Genomic DNA, 16,809 nt, shown 5'->3' on the forward strand with positions numbered 1-16,809 from the left:
GCAAAGCAATTAGGCAAGAAAACAAAATAATTTTAAAAGTTGGTATACATATAAGAAAAGGGGCCAGAAATCTGTCATGTAACAAAGTGTATGGTTGTATTCCCGATTTAAGGCTCAAGTCACCTAAGGTGACCTTTTCTCAACTGCTCGTTTGTGTCCCTGGCCCTACATGTCCAGGCTCTGAGGTGGTTTCTGGTTGCTCCAAGTGGTCATGCATGTCCTGCAATAACTAAGAGGGTACCCTCACGCCCACCCCCCCAGCCTATAGAAAAATAATATGCTGAATAAGTCAGTCTCTAGTCTAAATGAAATGTGACCCAATACGAAAAGGCAATCTGTCATTTGAGTAGCTCCTTCATCTAAACAATGACTGCTGAAAGCAATTCATTCTTTACTCTATCACACCTAAGAAGTTTCCTTATTTCACTAGCTGCTTTTAATTACAGTCTATAATACCTAAATGTGGAAACCTGGGAGCTGTATTAGTCACATTTCTAGTTAAATATTATCATATTCCCGAGTCTTATTCTAGTAGTAGTTCTAAAATTAGATGGCTTAATAACAATAATGAATGTGTCTTTCTTCTAAATACGGTTTAGAAATCTTAAACTGATAGCAGGCTAAATTAAGAGCCGCGGTGCATTGTAAATTTGAAGCTATCACCAAGCGATCATACAGAACAAACCTAATCTTTCTTCCTCAGGATGGGATATTCCTTCCTCTTGACCCAGACCTTCCTTTTCCAGGATGCTGATTTGCACGGACAGGGGCCAATTTCTCTGCCCTGAGCCGGCCGGCAGAGGGTTGTGGGTGGAAATGAACTGCCCTCTTTCTGCACAGCATCCTGTACGTCAAACTATTGTACTCCACAGTGTTTGTGTATCTGTGTATCGTGTTTGGGGTGGTGCTTAGTGCACTGCCTGAGTTGAGAGAAAGCCTCTTTCATCCAACTACCTGCTGGTTACCAGCTGGGATAGCAGACAGAAGCAAAGCACTGATTGACGTCAGATCAAGAGAAGGAAAGAAACGGTTGTTTAAAGGAGGGGTGGAAACAAACACCTTTTCACAGATTCTGAAAAGGAAAATACATTGAAAACTTATCAAAAGATTGAAACAGAACTGTAACAGTACATTATTTTCAAAGAAATCACATTTCTGTATCTTATGATCTCTGGAACAAGGTATATGTCTGCAAATAGAAATATATACCCATCCTCCGAGGTGGGAAAGAATGTGTAAGGCAGACTTCGCAAGACAAAATGGCTATCAACATGAGCATCTTAATCTAGTGCTCCCTGCTGAACTTGGCACCAAATCACTGCCCCCTGAGTCTGGCACCCCGCCTGATGCTGAGAGAGGGAAGCGCTGAGACCAGAAAAGTTCAAAGCCTCTTGAAATAAGGTCCTGTATTATTCCTCACGTATTCTGAAACTTGGGACATGAGCCTCCAGCTCTGTGGGAAATCTGCTAAAGATTTAGGAGAATTACAGCATAAATTTTCCCACTTAACACAGACTGCAAGACTCAATGGCCACATCACCAAGATCGGAGTCTGGGAATATGAATTTGAGAACAAGACCTGTCATTTACTGGCCCTGTGGCTCTGAACTGGTTATGCAGCCTTCCTTTCTACATAGCACATGAGTAGTATACCCAGTCAATGGTTTTGTAAGAATTATATGATGGAAAGGATGGACAGAAAAGCAATTTGCAAGCAAACAGCGTTGGAAAAAAAACTGTCATTGTCATTATTATAATTATTTTTAATGCTTTTATTAATTCACTAGCTTTCAACTTCCTCTTTCTATATTCCTCATCTTAAATAGATGGGAATTTTATATTGGACATTCAATCAATACTTACTGATGGGCTAATGTAAGAGCATTTGCAAGGTGTGTAGGATCTTGTCCTACTAGCTAAATGTCTAGCCTTGGCCATATCATGGAAATCTATAAAATGAGAAGGCTGCATTAGAGACAAAATATCCCATGGTTACTATCTCATCTTTGTCTACCACCCCCAAACCTATGAAATTTGCCCTGTTTTCACTGTCTCTTGGCTTCTACCCTCATGGCTCTCCACATGTTGTCCTAATGCCAGATTTCCCTCGTCACCTTTCTCCCCAGTGTCAGACCCAAGGCTTAGAGTAAACTAAAGGATAGGCTCACTTCTAGAAGTATGAATCTAAATAATATAACTATTTAGTTCTCCTCAGCAAGCAATGAAAATCATTGCCTTTGTGTGAGGAGGTCAGGTTGTTAAAGTAGACATAGGCAGATGAGGAGATTTTGGAAACAGGAACAGGGTGGGGAAGGATATTATCTGATTTTATCCTGGATCACTGGGTTCCATCTTGACTCAGCCATTTTAGCTGGATAAATCTCAACAAATCATAAATTCATTCACCTTACACATATTTGTTAACTAGTAAATGCCACAGTGCTCTAAGCAATAAAGCTATTTTGGTAGACATAAATAAATATGGTTCCTGCCCTCAAGGAGCTCATAGTCTAAGTGGAATTGTGTCTTTTATCGAAGAATTATGCAAATAGCTATTAGTCTATAACTGTGACAAGAGTGTTGCATGGTGTGAGCATGGTGCTAACAGTATAAAATACAGGAAACTCATAGGAGCATGGAGCACTTAGGAACCCATATCTAAAGATGTAGCCACTGAGCTGACATCTACAGTGAGAGTAAGAATCATCCAAAGAATAAACAAGGTGGTTGGGATGGCATCCCAGTCCGAAGGAATAACAAGTGCAAAAATCCTGTTGAAGTATAGTTCAATGAGCTTAAAGCATGTTGACTGGGATGCCGAGCGTGGGGAACCTGGTGTGAACTGAAGCTAGGAAGACAGGCCATGCCCAGCTTTGGGGGTCCATGTTAAGGATTCAGGTCTTCACAAAGAGCAGACAAAAGTCATTCCAGGATGACAAGGCAATGGCAGCAAAATTGGATTTACATTTTGAAAAGATCACTTGGCTGCTGTGTAGAGAATGGACACAAGGAGGGCAGGGTGGTTGCTGCAAATAAGCCAAGATGGGAGATCAGACCAAGGCCATGTTAGTGGAGGCACTGACCCTCCTGCAACACGAGGTAGCAGATCTGTGCCCAGGTTCCTTTAAGAGCCAAAGTGAGATGTCAAGTAGGAAGTTAGATATGGACCGGTAAGAAACATCAAGGCTGACATAAAATTTCAACCTGGGGCCTCCCTGGTGGCACAAGGGGTTAAAACACAACCTAGGAAGCTCTCCACAGCCACTGAAGCATAAGTTCCATCCCCAGCTGGCCAGCCAGGGAGCTACCCACATAGCACAGCAGACCTCTCCTGACTTGCCCGCTGCTCCCCTCAGCAGTGCTTTTGGTCAGTCTGCTTGTTCTGTTCCCCACTCTGTCTCTGGTGAATCCTCTCACCCCCATGCCTCTGGCCTGTACCCCAGTTCTTGTATGCATAAATAAATAAATCTTTTTCAAAAAATTCAAGCTGAAGCTTACAAATGAATAAACTTGGGGAATAAGGTTATCTAATGAGAGAATTGGAGAAGGATCAACCAACTTAGAACTCTTTTACTTCGACACCAAAGTAGAAATTGGCGCAGAATCTTTGTAGCTGATCTATAGTAGGTGATGAATAAAAATTCAGATTATATTATTATCATCATAAGAAAAACAAACAAAAAAACCTATCAGTTACCATGCTTCATTTTCTTTAAGTATTTTACAGTATAGAAAAAGAGGCTGGGGGGCCTCCCTGGTGGCACAAGGGGTTAAGCACAACACTACGAAGCTGTCCGCAGCCTCTGCAGCAGGAGTTAGATCCCCAGACAGCCAGGGAGCTACCCACATGGCACAGCAGACCTCTCCTGTCTCACCCGCTGCTCCCCTCAGCAGTGTATTTTGGTCAGTCTGCCTGTTCTGTACCCCACTCTGTCTCTGCCGAATCCTCTAACCCCCCACATCTTTGACCTGTACCCCATTTCTTATATGCATAAATAAATGAATCTTAAAAAAAAAAGAAAACAAAAAGAGGCTGGGCTTTACATTTCATTAATAAATGACTATTGTTAGGTCATCAGATTAGAGAGACTTAAATTTCTCTGTATTCTTCAGTAATTTCTAAATTGTCTGCAATTAACATGCATTTCATGGCCAGAAAACAAAAAGGTTTTACTGTTGCAATGACCTGAAGGTACTTTTCCAAAGGCAGAGCCAAAGATGATGAAAGGAGCTGAAACAACAGGCTGTGTGAGTAACCAGGTCTAGCGCAGGTGGCCAAGCCACTTTGTTTCAAGTGAGTTTATGTTTCCAGGTCTGTCAGAGGCAGAGAGGTAGATGGCTGGGAATCGAACCAAATGAGTGTTTTGGTCTAAACTGACCTGACTGAATTTCCATGACACATGTGGCCTGAGAACCACCAACCTTGCCAAACCCTTTGTCTGTAATTCTCTGCAAAGAACAGCCATAGCACGGAACTCCTACAAAACCCATACTCATACTGCACATCCCTGCAGTTTTTATGGCAATCGTGAAAATCTTGATTCCTTCTTTTCTAACAATCATCTGGGAGCTTGGGATAAGCTATAGTCTTATCAGCATCTTCAGGGTGAGGGGGCTCTTGGGGCTCTGAGCTATCAAGATCACCATGCTTGTCCCCCCGCTTGCGTTTCCCTGGCCTTCCACATATGGCAAGAGGGACAGGGTTCACGGCTCGTGCAGATTAACTCTGTGCACTGCCATGGAAGGCACTAGAATGTGGGAGGCAGGAAGCGAGATCCTGATCCTGACCTTGCACAAATCATGTGCATGACCCTGACCAACGATCTTGGCTTCTGTCTCGGTATTCTTTTCTTTATACAATGAAAAACATTATGAAAGATGTCATGCAGTGCAGAAGCTGGACCCTGCTGTCGGCCAGAAGACAACTTATGAAGTCTATGTGTTTAAATGCAGAGTTTATTTAAAATAAACTTTATGCAATTTAGACAGTCTGACAATGAACACCCTAGTAAAAATACTGCCTCCCACACTACCTAAATCACCACCTCCTGCTCATCCATCTCCAGTCACCCCCTAACCATGTCTCTTTCTCTGCTCTCTCCCTAAAGCTGATAACTATCAGCCACCAGTTCTGTTTTTATCGTCTATTTTCTCTCCCCTCTAGCTAAGCGAAGGGACTGACTTCTCTGTCTGGTTCCCAGCTACATCGTCAGGTCTGGAATAGAGGAGGGTACACGATGGTGCTCAAAACGTTGGATGAATGAATGAAAGCCAATATATCCTTTTCTGAAAACATGGGATTTGTAAATTACCCAGAATGAAGAGTTCACAGAGTTGAGTATCACAATAGGGGTACAGGATGAATATCTCCAACCCCCCACTCCTTAAGAAGTTGTCTGTTTGCACCAAAAGGAAGCGATTCATATAGTATGTATAAGATGTGCAATCAGAAAATCTCATCTGGCTCTCCTCCATACTAAACTTACCAAAATCTCTGTGCACCTTGGCATCTATAAAACTGAGATAAATAGGGCCTCCCGGTGATGCAGGGGTTAAAGTCTCAGCGCATCAAGCTATCGCCAGCCATTGCAATATCTAGGATTTGATTTCCAGAATATGAAAAGTTAAGGTGGTTATAGATAAAGACATGTTCCCTCTGCACAAACCATGAAACCATCAATGGCACATCACAGAACTGTAACTGGGCCGTGACAGGTTGTCCATAGCAGTGGGCAAGATTTTGTCCAGTAGAGTCAACCATTGACAACATGTGACCATTATATTAGAAAAAAAGCATTTCAAAGAACTAAAGGTTGACCTACTATTCCCTTTATACGAAAAATCTTAAACTTCAATCTTCAAGAAAAAATTAGAAAAGCCCACATTTGTGACTCAAACAACAGTCAACAAGATTTATTTAAAATCCTGATCAATGTGGGTGTCTTTCTTTCTGCTTATATTTTTCCAGATCAAAGAACTCACTGGAAGTAACCTTTTGAGAAACTCAAAAAAAAAAAAAAAGACATTTGTAAATTTGGTCTAAAACATATGCAGTGGAAAGCTCTGGACTTTGGGTCTTTGTTTTTCCTCTTTTTAAGGAAGCTTCAAAGTCAGAAGCCCGTGGTTTGGGCAGAGCCCTGCTTTGAACAGTGGGGAGAGGAGAGTCAATTAAAAACAGGTCACCGGATGTCCCCTTTCAACTAAAATGGCTGCTGATTTTTATGTATCAGCCCCAACTTCTTAATTGCAGTAACATAATTAGCAGAAAATCATAACATCTTATCTTTCAGCAAAAGTTTTGCCTGGCAGAGATTTCTCCCCCTATTTTCTGACAAGCTTGATTATTGGTAGGAGATCAAAGCAACAACTTACAGGATACAGTTGGATTATACTATTTAAATCGGCTCCTTGTTGGCGTGCTGGGGTCAACCTCCTGCCTCCTGACCAGGGCTGTTCTGCAAATGACCCTGCCAGGCTGCAAGACACTCAGGGAAAGACAGATGAGAAGGAATCCATATGCAAAATGTTGCTTTGGCGACAGCAATTTAACATAATTGTAGGGGGGAGTCGAATTTGTTTTATAAGCTGAAAATAATCAAACCAAGAAAAGTCCAAGCAGTGCTCCTCACCCAGCTGACTCAAATAAAATTGTGAACTCTTCATGCGAACTGCTGTCCCCACACCATTTGCTCTATTTGGATGCGATCCAGGCCACTGAACTTGAAAGCTGTGTCAATGTTTTGAACAAGCCTTGAGCCCCTGCTGACGGAGGACGGTCCCGTTACTCCCCACATGGTGCTCCCAGTTTTACAAAGTGTGGTTAGTCTCCAAGGTTTTCCTTTGTTCCACACCCAGGAGTCCATGATCGCTCCCTGCCTGCCATGTGCACAAGCCTCACTGGCAATCCACACTCTCAACCATGTCCAAGGTGCCCACAGCTTACTTCACCCCCAGACTGCCACCCCCTGAGCAGTAGGTGGTGGTCACAGAGCCCCCGCCACAGAGCTAACAAGAATGGCCCAGGCCCACAGCACTGCAGGGCCCTGGGCACTGCGGAGTGTCCTTTCCCTGGTGGGCTACACCCTGACAGGCTGTGGGAGTTCTGACCTCACAGCACAGCTCCTTCCCAGATACATCTCTGCCCCCCAGGGCCTGAGACCTCACACTGGCAAAGCCAGTCAACTGTTGTCCAGAGGCCGAGCTCTGGGGGGTAAGCAGAGATTTTCCCATGTCTGCTCCAGTTCAGCAACCCCTTTTCTTCCTGAAGTGCTCATCACGCCATAAGCATCAGTGTTTTGATCTTCATGGCTTCAGGGACCCGTGACTAGTCTGCGTACTTGTCAGAAAGCTCTAAATTAATTAAGAGGAAATAGTATTCTCTCAGATGGGAGTTGTGGCATCAGACTCCCCAAAAGGCTCAGATGTGCTTTTCTCAATTTGCCAGAGAGGGTGTCCTGTCAGCCTGGTGTGGGAAGCAGAGGTCATTCAGGGCCCTGTGAGCCTCAGGAGGCTGTCGCCATTACTCAGAGAATGCAGATTGCTTTGCCAGAGGGCTGTGTGGCCCAAGAAGGCTAGGAGAAGCTTCTAAACTGACCTAACTCCTTTGTCCCTCCTTAATGAAGAGAAACCTAGAGGACTGTAGTTGGGTGGTGGCACCCACTTCTAGGTTTATCAGTAAACATGTTCACTCTAAGAATCTCATCTTTATGGTCAGAGTAACAATGAGGTACACTCTCCCCCACTTTGTCTATCATGGGAAGTTTCCCCCACTCTCCCTGGTGCCCAAAGTCCTTTAATGCATGATCCATAGCCCTGCTCTGCCCATTATGCTTTAGAATTTACAATCATGCAAATCCTCCATTCCTGTTATTAAATTGATTGTTTTTCTTTTGCTAATGGAGCTGATGCTGTTTTCATTACTCACCCAGTCCAAGAACACAGAGGGGACAAAACGGCTCCTTTTGACTTCTTCTGTGGCCCTACATTTCTTAGACTGATCTGGGGGAAGGAGGTTGAGATCCAGAAGTCCAACCTGAGACCCAGGCCATGTGCCTCGTGAGGCAGGTGTGGGGTGTCACTTTGCATTGATGAGAACAAGCTCCCTGGCTGATGAGAAAGAACCTGCAATTGCCGCATTAAAGGACATGTAAAAACATGGATGTGCTTTGAGGAAGAAGAGAATGAAGTATGGGGCTTCCTCATAACCGCAGGCAAACCACCATAACTAAACTACACTCTGTAATCAAAATTAGAGGCATTTCAGAAGGAAGAAGATAAATATCGGATGGTTTCACTTATATGTGGAATATAGAGAAACTGAACAAAGGGTCAGGAAAATGACAAAACTTGCAAGTGGTAGGTCCCCCTACCCAGACCACAGATCTGAGGCACACGGCGGGGGGTGGGGGGGTTGCTGTGGTGGTGAGAGAACTACAAGGACTATGCCTGAGGGAAGATATCAAATACTGCACAAATACGAACAACCATGTCAGAAAAAAAAAATAAGTTTAATTATAAAAAAAGAACTAGAGACATTTTTGTGATCCAGTGACTCTTTTACTATCATGCCCTAAGTCCTGGATGATAGTTCCTGGGGCGTCTAAAGGCAATCAGGCTTACTTTCCTTTAAATCTTAATGTCGCTAATGAGAAAGACCACAAAGCAAGAGAGGAAAATGTTCACAAATTCTTATCATGTGTAAAAATTTGCCCGTGTCCAGGATATGTTCAAGTGCTTCTTTTTGTTATAAAATATTGTTTCCCTCAACATTGTCATATTTTTGCTTGTTGGACTTACGATGTTTTACGTGTTTGTGGACTTATTTCTCAGTGTTAAGAACTATGGTCTAGGGCCTCCCTGGTGGCGCAAGGGGTTAAGCACCGCACTATGAAGCAATCCGCAGCCTCTGCAGCACAAGTTTGATCCCCGGCCGGCCAGGGAGCAACCCACATGGTGCAGCAGACCTCTCCTGACTCGCCCGCTGCTCCCCTCAGCAGTGTACTTCAGTCAGTCCACCTGTTCTTTTCCCTACTCTGTCTCTGATGAATCCTCTTACCCCTCACATTTCTAGCCCGTACCAGCTTTTGTATCCATAAATAAACAAATCTTAAAAAAAAAGAACTAAGGTCTGTTGCCCCCTGAACAGCTCTATTCTCCTCACGGGGTAAAAGACAGGCCTTCTCAAGAAATGTCACTTTGGCCTGTGGATTATTTGGACCTGAGAGCAATCAAGGCCTGACCAGCTCACAAGTAACTTTTACCACTCCCGTAACTATGTAGGAGAGTGAAAATCAGGGGTATTACCCAGAATTGGGATTTTTACCATCAGAGAAATCTGTCTATATGTCAGGGCAAACATCTAATGATAGAGCACCTGTTCTTTGTCCTATGTGTCATCTTCTTCTAGCCTTAAAGCTCCAGTTCCTATCTCAGTCCTTAACTCAGGATATATATACCCCCAACGTGTGCCACTGGCTTTAGGGTCAGCATCCATATACATTCTCCATACTTAGGTGATTAAATTTGTTCTTTCCTCCTGGAAACAAATTTGATTGTTGTTTCCCTCTACCCAGAGGCACAGGGGGGAAATTCCTCTCCTCCCTCACAGGACAAAACTCCATGAAGGAATCACACCAGGATCTGGTTCTGAAGAAGTGATCTGAGGGCCTCCCTGGTGGCGCAGGTGGTTGAGCACCGCACTGTGAAGCTGTCCGCAGCCTCTGCAGCGCGGGTTCGATCCTGGCCGGCCGCTGATAATCCCACATGGCGCAGCAGACCTCTCCTGTCTCACCCGCTGCTCCCCTCAGCAGTGTATTTCATCAGTCTGCCTGTTCTGTTACCCACTCTGTCTCTGGTGAATCCTCTCACCATCCTGCGCATCTGCCCTGTACCCTGGTTCTTGCATAAAAATAAATAAATCTTTAAAAAAAAAAAAAAAGAAGTTATCTGAGACTAGGGTCACGTATTGCTGTCTGTAATGAGGCCTCACAACAATGAGGGACTTGTTCTCAGACATACAGAGCAGTGACAATGGCACCAGGACAGAGTGGTCAAGGCCTATTACTTGCTGTCATGTGTCTCCAGTCTCCAAGCTCAAGGTGGGTAACAAGGCTTGTCACAGTTTCCAGCAGCCGCACACACTAGCTCTCCTGCCAGAAGAATACCATGATTGGAAGGAAGAACATAGTCTCCCCACCCCCGCCCACACACACACACATTAGGCTGGCAGTTGATTGAGCAGTATACCAGACTGCCAAAAAGCAGCATGGGATTAGCCATTCCCTTTGAAAGGAGTAAGCAGAGAGTATCCCGTTCCTTGCCCTGGTGGGAGCCCCCATAACACCCTATGGACCCACCAGGATCTGCTCTTGCTAAGAGAATGGATTTGATATACCGCCACAAACAGGAAATGGAGAGATGAAATAGGCATCCTGAAACATTTCCCTTGTCTTCTGATATTAAACCAAATCCTCCAGAAGAAATACCTGCTACCAAAACTCCATGCAAAACCTCAGCAGCCTTCTGCAGGAGTGGTGGAGCTCAGCTTCTGTGAGATTCAGTGACAGAAAGCACTTACGATGCCTGACTGAGAAGCAGAAGGAGCAAGTTAGCGTCTGTGCGGGCTGTAACAGATTGGCTTCATTTTAGGAAATGGTTTGCTAACCTCAGACTTCTCTTTATGACCTTTCTTCTCTCTTGTCTTTGAGCTCGCTGACAATCTACCACTTCACGTCCTTACTTTCAAGTGACAACAACTCCATGGGCAATGGGACATGTAAATATCCAGGAACCTGGGAGGTCACCCAGATTCCCGGCTGACCGAGGAGGTTAACGAAGCTCAGAGAGATTCCATGTCCAGTCTGTTACCAACCACAATGCTTATTGGTAAATCTGGCCCCATGACCAATCTGGGGACCTTCTGCCTCATATAGTTACATCCACGTACCAAAATCGACAGAGAACTGGGTTGTAAATACTCTCCAAAAATTAGCAATAAGAATAGTTAATAGTACCTCAGACAGCAATCACCACTCTCTAAATACAGTATTTATAAAACAAGAAATGGTCGATAAAAAGCAAAGTCAGGTTTTCCCTGTGTTTTATTTGCACTATCCACAGAAGAGGAAATCCCTCCCTACCCCTTTGGTTTCTTGTCAGGCTGGCCCAGCAATTAAACTAACATCAGACAGATTCGTAAGAAGAAAGAACAAATTTCATCAGATATGTATGGGAAATCTACATAGATGTGGATTCCAAAGACCATGAGGCCAATGGGAGATATAAGTCCTAAGCTAAGGAATGAAGGAGGGGCTTGGAACTTCAAGGAGGAGGGGACTCACATGATGAAGAGACGGTAACACATATGATGAAGACCAGATGTTCTGTAATTAGATGTCTGCCCTGCCATATTGATAGGTCTGACCAATAAAAAGGCTATTTCTGGGGGGAAAAAATCCTGATTTTAAGTAAAACCCCCAATTTTCATTCTTCTAAGTAGTTAAGGGAGTGGTAAAAGTTTCTCATGAGCCCCCAGGGCCTTCTTGATTGACCTCAGCTCGAAAGAACCCACATGGAAACTGGGAGGCCTGCTCTGGACATCTAGGGTAACCCAGCGGAACATGTTGGGCAGGCCTAACAATCAGCACTAACACTAACCCGAGCCATTCTACATCCCAGATGTTTAACACATGAGAATTTAATTCCATACCAATTTCAAAGGTTATCTTTTATTCCAGAAAAACAGGGAAAGGAAAAACATCTCAAAATCTTATTACACAAATAAGTGTTCGTGATTAAAATATGAGTGATGCATGGATCTGGCTAGAAAACTCAACCGATATAGAAAAGTGTAAATTAAAATTTCAGACCTTCCTCCTCACACAGAGCTCTCCATCCTTGCCCCCCCAAGTTAACTTTTAGCCATTTTCTTGGATCTCCTCTCCCCAGTTCTGTAAGGCACACCCTGAGGCATAGGAAAAGCCTCAAGGGAATAAGGAAGGCTCCAGGGATAAGGGCAACAAATTCCAAAGGGGACGAATCAAACACCCCAGGACTAGGGGCAACAGGACATTTCTGGACAAGGACAATAAAGACAAAGGACTCTAAGATAAGGGCTGGGATATGGAGACTTAGTTCTGGGCACACAGACTTTAGGCAGTGAGTGAGACCACCGAGAACTAACCCATCACAGAGACTGATGGGGCTTTATAATATTTAGGGAAGGAAGGTACATGGTCACTAAGGCAGGACTCCTCTTTGGTTCCTTGCCCCAACTTGGCCTGATTCCACGGCCTAGGAGTCCCACTTTATTCTGTTCCTTTTCTCCTCAATAAATGTTTTTCTTTCTCTAAACAAATAAGTCTCTTGCCTGAGCATCAGCAAAGTTCCTGCTGCAGCTTCATGAGACACCAAACCGTTGTGGTCTAGTGGCTGGGACACAGCGCTGCCCCTGCAGCCTGGCATCTGTTCCTGGCTGGGAGACTAGGCCTGAAAACCTGACATGGTATTTTTTTTTTAAGATTTTATATATTTATGCATACAAGAGCTGGGGTGTAGGCCAGAGGTGTGGGGGTTGAGAGGATTCACCACAGACAGAGTGGGGAGCAGAACAGGCAGACTGACTGAAACACACTGCTGAGGGGCGCAGCGGGTGAGACAGGAGAGGTCTGCTGCGCCATGTGGGTAGCTCCCTGGCTGGCCCGGGATTGAACTCATGCTGCAGAGGCTGCAGATTGCTTCATAGTGCGGTGCTTAACCCCTTGTGCCATTACAGTACTGATGGAGGACAAGAATAGGAAAAAAACCTGAAAAGGAGGTGCTCCACAAGACCAGAAACCTGGTTCACACAAGGAGGTGGGGGCAGAAGAGATTAGCATAACCATTGACACAGCTATGGAAAACAAGATCCTTAGGCGCCAGTGCCCAGATGACAAAGCATAACATCCAAGCAGGTATCAGAGCTTGCATCCAAAGGTAAAGATATGGAGATTGAGCCCATTGTGGAATCTCTGGAATGTTCAGATTCTACATAGTTATCCCAAATCAGCAACTAACAGGAAGGCTCACAGGGAGTGAGCCCCTCCCAAACAGAAGACTAGATCAGTGCAGTCTGCACAGACTCAGGGCAGCAGCACCCCTACCCACCTGGGACTATGTAGGTGACTCTTTTCACCAACTCTCTCCCTCTGCAGGGCAGCAACTTTCTGCCCCTTTCAGAGCAGCAAACTTGCCCCTTTCAGAGCAGCTCCTTCTGCACGCTTGTATCTATACAAGTGACCTTCATTCTTCTGTCTCCTTTCCGTAATAAACCTGTTCTTTAAATATAACTACTGTCTCTGTCTCATGGAGAAACTCGCCTGGGAGACTCACTGTGTGTCACTGAAACAGGAGCTCTGGTGAAAACTTTCCCAGAGTGAACCCAAGGACCCCACACTCCAAACCCACAGACTCCAAAACTGACAACAGTATCAACCCTGGGATGTATATCTCACTACATAAAATGATTTTACTTATTTTCACAAAAGGAACTCTGGTGTACACATTGGTCTAACATCTTGCTTTTATTCACTTAATATTTTTAGACATCTTTGTATATCAGTACATATGTCTCTGTCTATTTTTAAAGTCTGTATGGTACACCACACTACAGATGTACAGCAATTTATTTAACTGCTCCCCATTGTAGTACTTAGATTGTTTCCAGTTTTTTTCTTATTAGGCAGGCATTATTCGCTTCATTTGACAAGGAGCAAAACGAAGGGTCAAAAAGAATAAATAAGTCAATTGCTTGATATTTCTCTGTTTAAAAATAAAAAGCACCAGAGCTAGCACTTAAATCCAAATGCATATGATTTTTACGTCCTGGCTTTTTCCTTTATCCTGGATGTTCTAGCAATTGGCCAAAGGCACCAAATCTGCCAACCAGGTACTAAGCCTTCCTGTTGTTCTGCTGACACTTTCCCATAAGAATCTTTTTCTGGGGCCTCCCTAGTGGCACAAGGGGTTAAGCACAGCATTATGAAGCTATCCGCAGCCTCTGCAGCACTAGTTTGATCCCGGGTCAGCCAGGGAGATGACCCACATGGGGCAGCAGATCTCTCCTGTCTTGCCCGCTGCTCCCTTCAGCAGTGTATTACCGTCAGTCTGCCTGTTCTGCTCCCCGCTCTGTCTCTGGTGAATACTACCCCCTACCTCTGGCCTACACCCCAGCTCTTGTATGGATAAACACATAAATCTTTTTAAAAAATAAATTAAAAAAAGAATCCTTTTCTCCCAGTGGAGTCCATAGTAAGTGACTCGGAGGTTAAGTGGCTTGTGCAAAGCTGTGCTGGTAAAAGAGTTATCAAGAAGTTACTTGGGGGAAGATTCTCCTTCTTTCTTTGTACTAAATTAAATTTGACCCTCTCTGGAGAAATGTAACGTTTGCTGTTCAGCCAGCAGTGAAGAAGAGCTGAGAGGTGGGGCAAGCATTTCCTCTGCACCTGCACGCCAGGTGAGTAGAGTTCCCACAGCAGCTAATGAGGCAACTGTGCTTAGAGGAGCAGGAGGAGCTCACCCAGGGTGAGGAAAATGCAGGGGGCCCCAAGTGTTTGGTGATGTTTACAGGATGGGAGGTGCCAAACTCACTAATTATGTGCTAGAAAGAGGCGATTGGCTTTCTAACCAGCCAGGGGGAAAATGGTCTCAAAAGGGCACAAGCAAGTTAGCCCAGCCCCCAATACAGGATAATTTCACACTTTCCCGCAGGGGGTTAATGAGTCTGTTTGTAGCTGTCCGGGAGAACAGCCCTAGTCTTCCTGCCAGCCTTTAACGCCCATCAATACGCCTCCCATTGCTATGCAAAGCTATTGAGCCTCTTGAATAATTCCCAGCAAGGTAAAGCCTGCCTCCCGACCCCTTTGTGAGGTATTGTGCTGAGGCCTGTCCCAGCAAGGGCAGCATATTTCACCTTCTTGTAAACAGCTACCACTTTGGAAGGCTTGTGTGCCCATCACTCACCGCAATGTCACCGGAGGGCCGGCTGCTCAGAGAGTTGCCCTAACATTCACTGGCCTTCCTGTGCACCCAGCCCTGGTGGGGGCCCAGCCCCTCCCTGCAAACCATTAACAGGCTGGTCACAGTGTGGGTCCTTGTACCCCAAAGAAGTCAAAGAAACTGGGTACCAGCTCAAGGGGTGAGCATTACTCAAAAGTATTATCATCTTCCCAGTCAGGACTGGAACATTCCAACTCCAGAGATCAAAGCGTGGGATGACATTTTAATATAGGTGGACTAAAATTGAGTAAATTCAGGCCTCAGGTGACTCATGCATGAAGCGAAGGCCAGATATTTGCTCTGGGCTCTAGAAACACATCTGACAACCCAGTGGCATCTAATTTGCAATCACCCTGGAACAGCGGCTTCCGAAGCCCTCTGCCGAGCCCCCCTAACAATAATAATCTTGCACGGTGATTTACAGGTTTACAGTATTTTCACATATGTCCTTTCATTTGATACTGCAACAAATGGTTTGTAAACCTGCTAACTTGTGTTTATTTATTTCAGACTACTTCACGTTGGGAAACACAGCTAGCTCTGGATTGGCTCAAGCAGATAATCAGAGACATTCATGGGCCTTCTAATGTCTGCTCCCCTGCTCCCCAGCCCTCTGGGATGTCCCCTGGGCTGGGCCTCTAAGAAGGAAAGTGCTTAGCTCTGCTCCCTGCCTGGGATTAGCTTCCCAGTAAGTACCACAAAGAAGTGAGAAGATATTTTGCTTCAAACAGAGTTTTGTCCCCAAAGAGCTACAAATCCTGGTTTTATACAACCTGAGGCCCACCGGGGGTCTGACTAACACTCAAAAGCTGTTCTCCTTGAGAGAATCTACATTTGCCAAAAGGCCAAACATGTAGACAGGAGACTAACCGAGTGTGCCAAGGAGGATGAGTGAAATGAGGGAACTGAGAACCTGGGAGAACTAACACATTACTTGAGTAAAAAAGCTGAGAGTTTTAAAGACATGTGGTCCCTGATGTCAGATCTTTATGACTTACCCACTGGGGCTTTGTCTGTTTATATGTACAGTTTACTCATTGTCTTGCCATGTCTATGTGGTTTATGTCTAAGGGACTTAACGCCTATGTATTTATATGGTTGGCAAATCTCCCTTTGGTGTGTCTGTTTTTATTCTTCAACTTAAAATACTTCTAAAAACTTTGCTATTTTAAGTTCTACACTGAAATCAGTGACTAAATGAAAGCATCTTTCACTTTGTCTCTGCTTTATGCCAGGGTTAACCCATTGCATGCTCTAAAATTGGACTTGAGAAATATGGTGCATAAAGTAGGGGTTGGGGGGCAGGGAAATAATATTCAATGCCTAGTCAGACACTTATTTCCAAAACAACACAGCTGCTTTGCAGAAGTCCCCATGTGACTTCAGTAATCCAAACTGCAGATAAGAAAATGATACTGTGAATTGCTAAGGAAAGTCTTACCTGTAAGGTAAAGGAAAGATGATCTCTCAAGCGATGAAAGTCAGCTAACAGCTCCATCTGTAAATTCAGCTCCCAAGAGGATGCTGATAAGCAGCCATTACCCTCTGTCTTGGACCTGGTACAGTTTTAGCTAAAGGGATGATCTGCAGAAAGAGAAATAAAAACATTGACATGAATAAGAGGATAATCTGAGTTCACACCTGTCTATTCCAGCACCCAAAGTATTCTAAAAATGGAAAAAAGAAAGAACTCCACAATGAGTTGGTAACTTTGCCATTTAACCCAGAATCTAGATGGCCATCTTTACCTTATTACTAGTTCTTCCAACAATCTGA

The 16,809-nt window shown here is 44.4% G+C and overlaps 1 long non-coding RNA gene across 1 annotated transcript in view; it reads right to left on the reverse strand.

Annotated features, from left to right (window-relative positions):
* Window positions 1-16,564, reverse strand: part of LOC129145650 (uncharacterized) — a 141,730-nt gene extending 125,166 nt beyond the window's left edge. Inside the window, exon 1 of the long non-coding RNA XR_008551511.1 lies at window positions 16,475-16,564. This is a non-coding gene — a long non-coding RNA (uncharacterized LOC129145650). The remainder of the gene's footprint in view (window positions 1-16,474) is intronic.
* Between the last annotated feature and the right edge of the window lie 245 nt (window positions 16,565-16,809).

Source organism: Talpa occidentalis, unplaced genomic scaffold (assembly GCF_014898055.3).
Source record: "Talpa occidentalis isolate TD23 unplaced genomic scaffold, MPIMG_talOcc4v2.1 talOcc4.13, whole genome shotgun sequence".
Lineage (NCBI taxonomy): Eukaryota > Metazoa > Chordata > Mammalia > Eulipotyphla > Talpidae > Talpa > Talpa occidentalis.